This window comes from Meriones unguiculatus, chromosome 17, assembly GCF_030254825.1.
Source record: "Meriones unguiculatus strain TT.TT164.6M chromosome 17, Bangor_MerUng_6.1, whole genome shotgun sequence".
Lineage (NCBI taxonomy): Eukaryota > Metazoa > Chordata > Mammalia > Rodentia > Muridae > Meriones > Meriones unguiculatus.
The window spans coordinates 79108364-79123821 of NC_083364.1; positions in this window are offsets into that span (position 1 = coordinate 79108364).

Here is a 15458-nt window from a genome sequence, read left to right on the forward strand (position 1 = left end):
TACTACTAGTTATTTCCCCCCTCATTATCCCTCTTCATTCTCCACCCCGTTTAATCCTTTCTGTTCCATAATTGCATTTACTTTTCATTTACCTTTGTTATATGAACTTTCCCTTGATATCACCCCAAATGGCCCTTTATGAGTTCCAAAATTATATTTAATTTAAAGATTAAAATCTTGCTATCACATTTGAGAAAGAATATGAAATATTTGTTTCTCTGGTTTTGGGTTACTTCACTCAGAAGAATTATTTCCAAACTTGTGAAATTCATAATATTATTAGTCTATACAGCATATGTATACAACATTTTCATTTTCTCTCCATCAGCTGATGGACATCTAGGCTGTTTCAACTTTGTGGATATTGGGAGTACAGTAAAAAGAGGCATGGATGATCCAGTATCTATTTCTGTAATAGTGTATAGAGGGTAAAGATTTTTCCACACCTGGACTGTCTGTTTACTCAAATGATGATGTCATTTGCTATACGAAATGTTCCTGTTTATTTTATTTTTTTTCAGATTTGGTGTTTCTGTTTTTTAAAAAATTTAATTATTATTATTTTTGTATTAATTATACTTTATTCATTTTGTATCACCCTGTAGCTCCCTTCAGCCTCCCATCCCAATCCATCCCTCCCCCTTCTCCACAATGTTCCTCCCCACGTCCACTGATAGGGAAGGTTTTATTTCCTTCCTTCTGATCCTAGTCTCTGGGCTACATCTGTGTAGGGGTTCTAGGATATCTCCATCCATGGTCCTTGTTTGGAATATTGGTCTCACAAGAGAACCCTGTGCCCAAATGTTTTGGTTCTGTTGCTCTCCTTGTGGAGCTCCTGTCCCCTACAAATCTCATTTGTTCATTGTTATTTTTTAAATTAAATTTATTTATTTATTATAATTTATTCACTTTGTATCCCTGCTTAATTGTTAGCCTTAATGTCTGCACTACCAGGATCCTGCTTAGAAAGTCCTTTCTTGTACCATTAAGTTAAAATGTATGTCCTGTTTTCTCCTTTAAAAAAATTTGAGGTCAATTCTTATCATGAGGTCCTTGACCATTCGTAGTTGAGTTTTGTGAAGGGTGAAAAATAAGGACATAGTTTCATTCTTTTATATGTATCTATGTTCATCTCTCTAATTTGATCAGTTCTGTTTGTTGAATATGCTGGAGTCTTTAGGGTATTTTATGTATAGAATCATATCATCCTACTAATGGGTATGTTGGCTTTTTCTTTTTCTATTTTTATCAACTTTATCTCCCCCATCTTACTCCTCTAGCTTAAGATTTCAACTACTATATTAAACAGGAATAAAGAGAGTAGGCATTCTTGTTTTGTTCTTGATTTCAATGGAAATAATTTCTCTTTTTCCTTGATTTAACATGGTGTTGGCTGTAGACTGATTACATATATATGTGTATGCATGTGTGTGGGGGTTGATTATGTTGAAATACATTCTCTGTAAAGCCATGATTCTTTAGGGCTTTTTTCTTTTTTTAAGTAATTAATTTTTTTATTAATTACAATTTATTCACTTTATATCCCAGCTGTAGCCCCTTCCCTTGTCCCCTCTCAATCCCACACTCCTTCCCTCTTCTCGCCTTATGCCCCTCCCCCAGTACAGTGATAGTGGTGGTCCTCCTCCCTTTCCATCTGACCCTAGTCTATTAGGTCTCATTAGGACTAGCTGCATTGTCTTCCTCTGTGGACTGGTAAAGCTGTTCCCCTCCAAGGGGGAAGTGATAAAAGAGCCAGACACTGAGTTCATGTCAGAGACAGCCCCTGTTCCCTTTACTAGGGTACCCACATGGAGACTGAGCTTCCATGGTCTACATCTTTGCAGAGGTTCTAGGTTATCTCCAAGCATGATCCTTGGTTGGAGTATCAGTCTCAGAAAAGACCCATGTTCCCAGATTTTTTACTTCTGTTGCTCTTCTTGTGGAGCTCCTTTCCCTCAAGGTCTTTTATCTCCCCCTTTTTTCATAAGATTTCCTGCTCTCTCTCCAAAGTTTGGGTATGAGTCTCCGCATCTGCTTCGATACCCTGCTGGGTACAGTCTTTCAGAGGCCCTCTGTGGTAGGCTCCTGTCCTGTTCCCTGTTTTCTCCCTCTTTCAGTGTCCACCCTGTTTGCCTTTCTGAGTAAAGATTGATCATCTTGCCCAGGGTTCTCCTTCTTGCTTAGCTTCTTTAGGTGTACAGATTTTAGTATGTTTATGCTATGTTATATGTCTAATATCCACTCATAAGTGAGTATATACCATGTGTGTAGTTCTGATTCCGGGATACCTCACTCAGGATAATTTTTTCTAGTTCCAAGCATTTGCCTGCAAATTTCGTGATTTCTTTGTTTTTAATTGCTGAGTAGTATTCCATTGTGTAAATGTACCACAAGTTCTATATACATTCCTCAGGTGAGGGACACCTGGATTGTTTCCAGATTCTGGCTATTACAAATAAAGCTGGTATGAACATGGTTGAACAAATGTACTTCTTGCATACTTGAGCATATTTTGGATATATGCCTAGGAGTAGTATAGCAGGATCTTGAGGTAGCACTATTCCTAATTTCTGAGAAAGCGCCAGATTGATTTCTAAAGTGGTTGTACAAGTTTACATTCCCATCAGCAATGGAGGAGGGTTCTCCTTTCTCCATATCCTCACCAGCATGTGTTGTCACTTGAGTTTTTGTTCTTAGTCATTCTGATGGGTGTAAGGTGAATACTCAGGGTCATTTTGATTTGCATATTCCTGATCACTAAGGACTTTGCTTTTATAATGAATGGATGTTTTGTATTGTAAAAGCCTTTTCTACATCTAATGAGATGATCATCTAGTTTCTGTCCATTAATCTATTTATATAGTGGAGGATCACATTTATTACTGAACAACTGCTAAATCTGTGGAAAGAAGTTGAATTTATTGTGGTGGGTGCTACTTTAGATGTGTTTAGTTTGGTCTGAAAACATTTTATTGAAAAATTTTATATCTATATTCTTTGGGCAGATTGAGGTATAATTTTTATTTTTCATTATTCTTTGTTTATCTGTAATTATCACTGTAATGCTGGTCTAATAAAAATAATTGGGAAGCATTTTTTTTTCTATACTATATAATGGAATCATTTGATAAACATCAGCATTACTGCTTGAAAGGTCTGGAAAATTCTGTGGTAAATCTATCTGGGCTTAGATCTTTTCTTTCTTTAATTTTTCTATTTTTCTATTTTCCATTGCTATTTCAATTTCTCCTTTTGATGAATTTATTTACCTTTTTAAATCTTTTCTTGATTTGTCTTTGGTATGTTATATGCATTAAGAAATTCATATGTTATTTTTAATTTTCCAATTTGGTGGAATAAAGGTGAGCAAGTATGTCAGTATAATACTCTGGATATCATTGGTACCTATTGTAGTATCTTCTTTTATCTCTAATTTTCATTAACTTTATCTTTCTCTGTTTTTCTGCTAATTTGATTTAGAATCTCATTAATCTTAAAAAATCTTTTGGTTTCAGTGATTCTTTGTTTTTCTAATTTTGTTTAATTTATATTTCATTAATTTCAGTCTTGATCTTGATGATCTTTTTTCATCTACTTTGTTGTGGTGTTGGTTTTTCTTGCTGAATCCCAGGGCCTTCAGAATTGAATACAAGTATGTATTCAATACATACTTGTAAGAATATGGGAAAAGAAAAACCTTCATTTACGTTTACTTCTGGCAGAGTGCAAGCTTGCGCAGCCACTGTAGAAATCAGCGTGTAGTTTTCTCAAAATATAAAAACTGATATACCCTATAACCCAGCTCTCCTTCCCAGGGACATATAACCAGGGACTGACTCCACGTCTTTCCACAAAGAGGCTCTTATGTTCATGTTTATTGCTGCTCTATTCATATCAGTGAAGAAATGAAAACAGTATTCATATCTATTAGCAGAAAACACAACGAAAGAGCAGGAAACATACACAATGGAGTTTTATTCACATGTAAACAAAAAATACAGTATGTAAATTGCAGGTAAATGGATGCCTCTGTGAAGTATAATATTTACCAAGGTGACCAAAGCACAGAAAAACAAAAACTGCATGTTTTCTCTTATATGGGAATCCAAGCCAGCAATGAATAGATATGGGAGGACATGTGGCTAAAACAAAACAAACAAACAAACAAACAAACAAACAAACACAGCAAAAAACCAATCCAATCCAAAACTTTAAAGGAGAACAGAGAGTAAAAACAAGTGTTAAGATGTAGAACAGGAAGCACATATTCTGTGCCAGCCCAGCCCCTCCGTCTGCCTGAAGTCATTACCTGCTCTTCTCAACATGCTCTATCCATAAAAAATTCAGAGCTAACAAAGGAATTCCACTTTTCAACTCAGAAAATACCAACTATATGAAAGATCGACCCAGTGTCTTCTTACCCTGATGAACCAGTCCTCTAAAAATGCTTGTCAATGAAAACTACCTGGACGAACCCCGGGATACAGAATCTAAAAGAACATTAGATTCTGAGGCACTTGAGAGCAAACCAGAGTCTTGCACAGGCTACAAAAACCCTCTATTACTAAGCTCCTTCCTCAGAGCATTTTCTTTAAAAACACCTTTTCTCATATATTATACCTTGACTACAGTTTCCTTTCCCTCCCCTACCCCTAGTCTCTTCCCTCCACCTCCCTTCTCCCCCAGATCCAGCCTCCAACTCTGCCTCCCTTCAGAAAAGAGTAGGCCTCCCCAGGATGTCAAGTAAACACGGTATACCGATCTACAGTAAGACCAGACATACAGCATCACATCAAGGCTGAACAAAGCAACCCACTCGGAGGAAAACTGTCCTACAAGCAGACAAAAGGGTGAGAGGCAGCCCACACTCCCACTGTAAGGAATCCTGTAAGACCTCCAAGCACTCAGCCGTAATATAAATGCAGAGGACCTTGGTTAGAACCATACAGGCCCCTTATTTCTGCAAGTCCCCATGAGTCCCTGTAAGTTGATTCTGTGGGTAGTGCTCTTTTGGGGTCCCTGACCCCTCTGTTTCTTCCAATCCTTCTTCCTCCTCTTCCGCAGGACTCCTTGATCTCTGCATAATATTTGCCTGTGGAAATCTGCATCAGCTTCTACCAGCTGCTAGGTGAAGTCTCTCTGATTACACCTAAGTTAGACTCTAGTCCCAGAACACGCTGCAGTCAGGACAATCTGTAGGTTGAAGGTTTTGTAGCTGTGTTCATGTGCCAATACCTCCTCTTGAGGTCTTGTCTGATTACAGAAGATGGCTTATCAGGCTCCACGTACCTCATTACTAGAAGTCTTTACTAAGAGGTTATTTTTATAGATTCCGTGCAGTTTCCATTGCACCGGCTTCTCCCTTCCTTCTAAATGCCCCTGAATTCCAGTCATTTCTCTCAGTACCATGTGATCCCTCACCATATGATTCCTCTTGTTCCCAATCCCAGACACCCTCAGTCCACTGACGAAACCCATTTTGATTCCCCTATGAACTTGCTCTTCTAAATTTCTGCTTATAACTGGTCACTTTCAATGTCTTCATAATTAAATTTGTATATTTACTAAATATATAACTGTTATTAAAAGGTTAATAACATTTAGTAAATATTGATCTTTTCTCTACCCACTGAAGAAACGAATTCTAAAGGTTTATTAACATGCTTTACACCCAGGTGATTTGGGTTGCATTCCTGTGACATTTTCCCCTAGGTAATTCCTAGTGTGTGAACAGTACAAATGAATATTGATTGCAAAAAATCTTGCTAAATTGTGTTGTGATATCCTGCCTTCAAGAACATATGAAATCTAATCTTGCTAATTTGCATCTGACTGACAAGGAAATATTGATTGAGCAAATGAGAAAAATAAGAAAACCAGTTATCAGTGGCTGCACGATATCAAAGTTGACAATGGAAAAGCCTAATGTCAAAGAATATAGTATTCCATTTCAAGACTTCAAGTGTTTCCAGCTTCTGGCTATTACAAACAAAGTTGCTACAAACATGGTTGAGCAAATGTCCTTGTTGTGTACTTGAGCATATTTTAGCTATATGTTTAGGAGTGGTATAGCTGGATCTTGAGGTAGCACTATTCCTAATTGTCTGAAAAAGTGCCAGATTGATTTCTAAGGTGTTTGTAAAAGTTTACATTCCCACCAGCAATGGAAGAGGATTCCCCTTTCTCCACATCCTCTCCAGCATGTGTTGTCACTTGAATTTTTGTTCTTAGCCATTCTGATGGGTATAAAATGAAATCTCAGGGTCGTTTTGATTTATATCTCCTTGATGACTAAGATCATTGGACATTTTTTTGTTTCTCTGCCATTCAATATTCCTCTATTGAGAATTTTGTTTAGCTCTGTATACCATTTTTTTAAATTGGATTACTTGGTTTGTTGGTATTTAACTTCTTTATATATTCTAGATATTAGCTCTCTGTCTGATAAAAGGTAGGTAAAGATCCTTTCCCAATCTGCAGGCTGTTGTTTTGTTCTGATGACAGTATCCTTTGCTTTACAGAAGCTTTTCAGTTTCATGAAGGCCCATTTATTGATTGTTGATCTCAGAGCCCGTGCTGTTGGTGTTCTGTTTGGGAAGTTGTAGGGGGCAGGATCTCCAAAAGGAAGCCAACAGAACCAAGTAATTAATTAATTAATTAAAGCCCTGAGGGCCCTGCGGAGACTAATACCCCAACCAAGGACAATGCATGGAGAGAACCTAAAACCCTAACTCAGATGTAGCCCATAGACTCAGTATCCAAATGGTTTCCCTAGTAAGAGGAGTAAAGGCTTTCTCTGGCATGAACTCAGTGACAGGCTCTGGTAAATTCTAGGCCAGGCAAGATTATTAGCATGATTTTCTCTTTCTCTTTATCTCTCTCCCTCTCAGAAACAAACAACAACAAATCAAATCCTGGTAGACTAAGAATGTGAAGATTTCCTAGCACCTACGATTATAAGTTCAATCTCTTTTATCATAAAGGAAAATAATAAAATGAATTTAATTTCATTAAAAAACTATTTGTTTCTACCTCCTCCATCTTTGATATGGAGAGTTTGTGCCTAGTCTTATTGTAACTTCTTATATCATGTTTACTTGATATCCTTGGGAGGCCTGCTCTTTTTTGAAGGGAAAAAGATGATGAGTGGATTTGGGGGAGAGGGGAGTTGGTGGAGAGGTACTGAGAGGAGATATGGGAGACTACAGTTGGGTTGCAATGTATGAAATAAGAACTACAAAAAGAAAAACTTTTGGAAGGGATAATCTTGAACATTCAAAATACCTTACAAACAAATATAACCTAGAACCAGGACATGTGGCTTCTTTATCATCTCTCTTTTAATGGGAGAGATCTTTTGTTAGAATAGATGCTAAGTTCTTCACCTAAACTACCTTTATTCACAGTCTTTTACTAGAAGAGATCTGTCTACTGTCTACTTACAAACTGAACAGGTACAAAACTTTCTTAGTAGACTTGTGGCTTTTTCTGTATCCTGGAGGTTTGAAGCAATAACTCTATACTTTCATAATTCTCATCAAGAACTCGTACCAGCCATTGTGGCTAACATCTTTAATCTCATCACATGGGAAGCTGATGCAGAGGGATGATTTGTGAGGGAGGGACAAGATGGCGGTGCCAGGAAAACACTGTGTCTGAGGAGCAGGACAACATTTTCCATACAGCAACCAAGAGACTGAACTCTGGGCCCTAAAACAACAGCCATTGTGTTTCCCAGGTGAGAGGAAACCCCCAAAGCATGGGAACCAGTCGGGTCCACTCTCAGGTCACCCAGCCAGAACCCGGAAGAGATTCCAGGTCACGCAGGCACTAGGTCACCAGACCAGTGCCACACACCTGCATGTCCTGATCACCTTCCCAGGCTGAACAGTGGGCACAGAAAACACCAGAGACTGGGAGTCCCAGTGGTGAGAAAAACCCACAGGGAAGGAAGGAAATGGGATTGGCCTTGGGTCACCCAGACCTTTTCCCTGGAAAAGGTCTCACAGAATGGCGGATGCGAGCTGCCAGCACTGAACTGGGCTCAAGCAGCGAGCATAGAGAGTTGTTGCATGCCCAGCTCTCTGGCACAGATAGAGCTGTGCGCCCCAGGGCAACAGAGACTGGGAGTCCCTGTCGGGAGAAAACCCCACAGGGAAGAAAGCAAATGGGGACCCAATTAGGTCATCAAGTATATCCCTGGAATAGGTCCCACAGACTAGGGGGCGCACGCGCTGCCAGTCCAGAAACCTGCTATGCGCCAACTATTCATCACAGACAGAACTGTGCACCCCAGGGCACCAGAGGCTTGGAGTCCCTGTAGGGAAAAATCACCCACAGGGAAGGAAGCAAACGGGGACAGACTTAGGTCACCCAGTATATCCCTGGAAAAGGTCCCAAGGACCGGCCCAATCCAGGGGCCTGCTGTGCACCAGTTAGCCTGCTGCTACCAGGAGAGCAGTACTCACCTGCCACAGATTATCGCTTGGGTACTGGGGCATAGAACCCAACCTCAGACCTACAGAAGCCTGGGATCCCTGAGATCAAATCCCAGATACTGCTCCAAGTGGCAAACAGTTATCCCTAACAAAACTGACCAAACCATGGGACAACCAGGTTACAGCAGAAGCTCACTAAATTTACAGCAAGAAAACCAGAAGCAGCGCAGCTGTCTCTAGGACTTCTTCAGGTGAAAGGAGAGCCCACTTGACTATCAAGGACCACAGTTACCACTCAGATCTGTACGCCTGAGGTGAGCTGTGGCAACTGCTGAAAAACACTGGCCATACAGTGACCATACCCAAAAAGCTGAGGAGGCTTCCTTCAGGAAAAACCATCTTCCTGCCAAGGGGGTTCGCTCTAGCACAGGATTCTGGGAACCACTAAAGAAACCAACACCCAACACCTAAGATAGCCCAATGGGTAGAGGCCAGCATAAAAGCTCAACCAACAAAAGACAGAGAAATATGGCATCTGCAGAACCCAGTTACCCAGGGGCAAGCAGCCCTGGACACCCCAGCATAACTGAAATTCAAGAAGATGAGAGAGGGATGATTGTGAGTTGAAGCTAGCCTGGTATATATAGTGATTTTGAAGCCACCCTCAGTTTTAGAGTGAAGATATTTCTCAAAAGCTAAATGGAAAACAAGCAAAAGTGGTCAAATAATCTCATATAGTCTTCCTTTATACCTATAGCTCCAATTTATCAGACCTATATGGAATGTGAAAAGCCTTATATCAGACTTAACTCTGCCTTGAACATGTCTTCAACTAGCTACTGGGAATGTTAGACTTTCAAGAAGAGTTCTTGCCCTTGTTATAGCCAGAGCAAAAGATCTCCATGCATTTCTCCAGAAAAGAGACACCAAAGTTTAGATGACAGCTATGTTACTATAACTAGCATTGTCTTGATTACTTTTCAATTGCATTGAAGAAATCCCATGACCAAGATTACTTAGAGAAGAAATACTTTACTGGGCTCACAGCTTCATAGGGTAGGTAAATCCATGACCATCACAGCAGGCAGCATGACAGTAGATAAACAAGCATGGTGCTGGAGGAATAGCTAAGAGCTTGCATGCTATGGCAACTACCAGTAAAAGAGAGAGAGAGAGAGAGAGAGAGAGAGAGAGAGAGAGAGAGAGAGAGAACTAACTGGGAATGACATGGACTTTTGAAACCTATTAATTCTTCCCAAACAGTTCCACCAATTGGGAATCAAGCATTCAAATGTTGAACCTATGAATGTCTTTCTCATTTACACTACCACAACAAGTGAATTTAAGGTAAAAATTCACTTTAAATTTATCTAACTTTCAAGAAGATTAACTAACCTCTGTTAAGTGTTTTTTTTTTTTATTATATTTTTAAATGTTACGTTTGGAACATTTAGAATAATAATAACAGTAGTAGAATTCAAACAAAAATGCACACAATTGCAATAAAAATTCTTTAAGTCAGATGGCTTTCACTAATGCCATTCACTGGAATGTGTACTGTTACTTTAATATTGAATAAATTTAAAAATAAGAAAACAAATCTAGACTCATTAGCCAAGTTTGAGATTAGACTTGTTTGAGATTAGACACTGCTATTTAGAAGACAGAAAACCTTTGGCAACAGAAGAGAGGAGGCTAAACTTGGTGCCAGAGATACAAGTTTATTGTAGGCTTAGATTTTTTTCAAATACCTACTTTATTTAAAATTCTTAAATGCCTCTGTCTTCCTTCCAGCCACTTCTTTCACTCCCCTGACCTTAGGTAGGATATTAGTAAGGTAAGGGGCTGTAGAGATCTTTTAGCTACTTCCTACTTATTAGGATCATTGGGTTTTTTGGGGATAATGCCAATTTCAGTCATCAGGATACCAGCAGTCCAGTCATACAGCAAAGCATCAAACCATAGCAGCAGCAGCCATCAGCAAACAACAACAAAAGTCATGGTACCACTCAGCAAAAGCTGCAAGATTCTTCCCAAAAGGCAAAAGTTTGCTTAATCTGTCAATAAGCACAAAAAGTTCTCTGGAGGATTTCTCTCTGCTAAGACCAGAAAAACGATGCAAACCATGGCAAAATGTATAGATGCAAAAAGGACTGTCTCACTGTATGTGCGTGCCTATTTCTTCCTTCTAAGAGTCCACACAAGGATGTTTCCTGTCTTGCGAAAGCACCCCTACACCCCCATGCATGGTAGTTTCCAGATGACACGCATCACATGCCTTTTCAGAGAAGCTATTTCCATGGGGAGCTTTCCGGAGGTATAGGGGGACTGTTTTCTGGGGTGTAAGTGGAACATTCCCACATCCCACACTTGGGATGAAAACAAAGAACATATTTACATGACACAATTGAGTTTCCAAAGAAACCAGAAACTTCAACTTCAGTTTATCTTAAATTCTGCTATTGAACATTTAACTTGCTTGAGTTTTGAGCTAGTATCCGTAATGACTAATTATGTGCAAATTAATTTTCCAAGTGAAAGCATTCAAAGTGAAGGTATAAAATTGCTTCCTTTCTGGCATCAACCTAATGGCCTATCCTTACTGTAGTTGCTTTTCTGGTTGCTGTGAACAAATGCCTGACAAAAATTAATTCAAAAAAAAAAAAAAAAGCAGATTCCTTTGGCTCACAGTTTGTCAAGCCCATCATGACAGAGACAGTTCAGGGGCAGGAGTCCAAGGCTGATAGTCACAGTAAAAAAAAAGCGGAAAAATATTGGTGCTCATCTGTCCTTTTTATGTTTTTATGCATCCATCCATGCCCATGAGTACATGTATACATAGGTACAGTGGGAGACCTGAAGAGGGTGTTTCAGTCTCTGGAAGGAAAGTTACAGGCATTTGTGAGTGACCTGTTGTGTGAGAGGTAAATGAAACCAGGTCCTTGGCAAAAACAATATTAGTTCTTAACTGCTGGGACAACTCTCCATACTTTTTTTTTTTTTAATGCCATCTGCGACAGGAGCCCATGACCTGGCAACTGTTTAAACTTAGGGTGGATCTTTCCTTCTCAATTAATCTAATCTAGAAAATCTCTCACAGATGTGTGTTTTCATGATGATTTTACATCTAGTCAAGGTGATAATAAAGAGTCTCCATCTTAAGTACTGATATCATTCTCATGGCCTGCTTGTCATTCTGTCATTCTGTTCACTCAGATCTGTAGTCAAGTGTTGGTTCCCTACTAATAGTGTGTTCTAATGCATTGGGAGAATGATCCAGTTTTTGCATTTAAGTTAAGCAACCGTGGTTTAAAATGAACAAATATAGTTGTTGTCAAATTATTTCTTAATTTTCCACATTGCAAATTTTATCATATCATGCCACCCCAAACCACCCACTAATGTTTTTCAAGTGTCACGGTCTGAGTTGTTACTTATTCAAGTTTACCTTATATTCTAGAATCTGTGTTTTGAGAATTATCCTGAAAGTATGAAAGGATCAGGAGCTCACATTAAGTTTGTTTTTTCAGTTCATAAAACTACAATATAACCCTTTTGTGTTTTGTATGGAGGAAACAATGATTACCTCCAACTGATTTTTAGATAGTCTATCATTATAGGAAAATTTCTTCTGCATGTTTATAAGTCTTTTGGTTACCCACTCACCACTTCTTGTAATTTTCAGGATAGTAGCACAGAAGTATTTAGAATTAAAAAGTGATCATTTAATTGAGGCAGCAAAAAGAAAATAATTAAAAGAAAGAAATAGACAAAACAAAAAACTCTGAAGTAGAATTTGTTGTATAATAACGAAGTATATATTAAGTTTTTTAAAATATTTTTATTTTAATTTTTATTAATTATTCACTTTACTCAATTAATTACTCAATTATTCACTTTGTATTCCCCCATAGCCTCCTCTCTCCTCCCCTCCCAATCCCAAACTTCCTCCCTCTTCTCCACACATGCCTCTCCCCAAGTCCACTGATTGGGGAGGTCTTCCTCTCCTTTCTTAGTAAGTCTTTTGATGAGCTATCCTGGGTGTTCACAAGGGATTGGTGTGTAATGAAAAGTGAATATCACTGAATAATGATTCAGATTTGATGAAATATTTATGGGCTAATATAAAATATTACTTCACTTAGAATAATAAACACACATTAGTATTAGGATGATTAAAGTTTGTTAATAATTTCCTATTGAAAAGATTTGTTGGGTAATGAGCCAAAGTATTAAGATTAGAATATATGTGCAGGTATTAGGTTTACGTTTCTGCCTTGTTTCTGCTTGAAGTAGCAGTGTATAGCTTATGGTTTTATTTTAAGGCCAGAATTTTCCTTTCACATTCTACAGTGGGCCTACTGAAGTTTCCTGATGTATATAGAAAGGATTGAACAAAAGTACTGCTATTTTGTAACCTTTCCCTTGCTTGTCAAAAAAATTATCATCTCCCATACATGGTTACAATAGTGGTGACATTTCACAGACAAGGACAAGATTATTATTCATGGAAAATTTACAGTCACTACTGACTCTCACAAATGGATAGAACAAAACAAATCAACTTCTTGTCCTGTAGATGTGAGGTGACTCTTTCCAGTTCAGTAACAGTCAGGAAGAGAATGGATGGCCTCTGTGAGGAAATGCAATGTAGCTGTGAAACCTGTCCAGTTGTACAGGGAAGTTGAAAAGGAAATGGCGGAAATACCAACACTCATAACAAGAGCCAAATAGGCAAAGTGCTGAGCTGTGCTCTTTGAAGTCGTTCTAAGAACAAATGCTTGTGATAGCACTGAAGGAATTCATTACTGCAGAATGAGCAGGTGGCTGAACAGAAACCTGGGTGTCATAGCAATGCTTGAAGAAATTCAGTTAAATCAAGAGGAATGAAAAATTACACACATTATAAAATAAAAATAATTCTCTCAGCAGGATTTGCTAACTTGTGACCCTGGAATACTCATAAAGTTCCAAAGTTTCTTTAATATTGACAATGTACTCAACATATAATAAATGCCTGTTATTTAGATCACACACACACACACACACACAATCAGAGAAAGCAAGCACTAACTTAAGTATTTGGTTTAGTGAAACAAATTAATCATAGTGGAACATCTCATGTAATCCTTATGACAAAAATCTCATATTTATAAATCAGCAGAAACATAGTTCTGGATGGTTGATTAGAAAGCAAAGGAGGGGATGGGGAAGGGCTACAGCTGGGATACAAAGTGAATAAACTGTAATTAATAAAAATAATTTTTAAAATAGAAAAATAGAATGCATTTGTCTATGTTAGAAAATCCTTTGTGAATATTTGGGGCTAATGGAAGGAGAAATAATCTTCCCCATTAAATTTGATGGAATATTTTGTAATGAAAAAAAAAAAAGAAAGCAAAGGATAAAATATGGGGAAATAGATCGTCCAATAAAGTGCTTGCTTTGGACGTATAAGGACCCGAGCTTGATATTTAGAACCCAAATCAAAAACAAATGTAACTGGTAGCATGTGGTTTTTATACCAGTGCTCAGGAGACACAGACACAGGCAGATATATTTGATTCACTGGCCAAAAAGCCAGTGGCAGCACCCGAGGAACAACTCCCATGGCCTCCATGTACATGTGCAACCCCTCTGGATACATGCTTTTGGCCACATATGAACACATACACACAATGACACAGTAGGTGGTGACTTAGCTGTGATCATTGCAAGATTAGCCTAGTGGCTGTTGACAATGGATAATTACATGTGCGTTTCTCATCACCAGGTATCACGTTTCCACTAATACAAATTAAGGATGTCTGTATGAAGCATAATTACCTCTGTGGCTTGCGTGTAACATAATTAGGTTTTTGTAATGCCAAGTGTTTTTCTAAATGGAACATGATTCTTAAAACTTACTGAGATGGCCACAAGAGCAATTCATGTGAAGTCAGAAATGTTGGCACACATAACAGCGATGTTAAAAATACGTCTATCTCTTTTGTTTTATAGCTTTCAGAATTCCAAGTCCTGATTATATGGCAGACACATGGAATCTGGTTTCAATTATGTTCTCTTGCTGTACCAGGTGTCTAGACCACAAAATGGAAAACACGATCTTCATCTGCCTTGTATAAATATAGTGCTAGGGCTGGCTTGCCTTTTAAATGCCTGGTTGCTATTTCATTACAAAGTACCATTATTTTAATTAATACTAGTAATTAAAGTATAATTTCATAATTTTCTTCTCCATCATTCCTCTTACCCTTCTCACATTTTCATTATTTTCCCGATCCCTCCGAAATTCATGGACTATTGGTTTTTAACCAATAGTTATATGTACATATAAAAGAATAAATATAAATCAAACCCACCGAGTCAGCTCGGTTTTGACTGCCTCTCTATGTTTCTAGGGCTGACAATTTGGTCTTGGATAAATAAACAGTGAAATAATTTAAGAAGACTGCTATTACCACCACCAACCACAGCAACACCAAGAAAAACAACAATACAAGAAAGCAACAATACATTTTAGAGCTCTTTATGCATTTATCAGCATAGAATGTATATACTGTTTCTGGTAACCTCCTGTAATCAGGTTTATTGTGTGGTAGGAAATATTTATTTTCCATATATTTTCTTAAATAATAAAGTGTTTGCTGTATAAGTATGAGAACCGAAGGTCAGATCCAAGGAACACATAGAGCTTGTTGTTCTTGCAGAAAGATGTTAGGCAGAGAAAAGAGAATCCCCAATATTTTGTTGGCTAGCTAACATGGCATATACATCAATACCAAGATATACTGCCTTAAACAGGAGTGGAAGGCAGGAATCAATATCCAAGATTGTCCTCTGATCTCCCCATGTGTTACTTAGCATGCATGTTCCACACTCATGAATGTGCATGCTTATACACTTGCATTTAGTTTCTTTAAATATGGATGGGCTAAGATACATAGCCATTAACAAGACTCAGATATTTGATTTACTAAGACTATCTTTCATTATTAAACATAAAAAATGCCTTGCAAT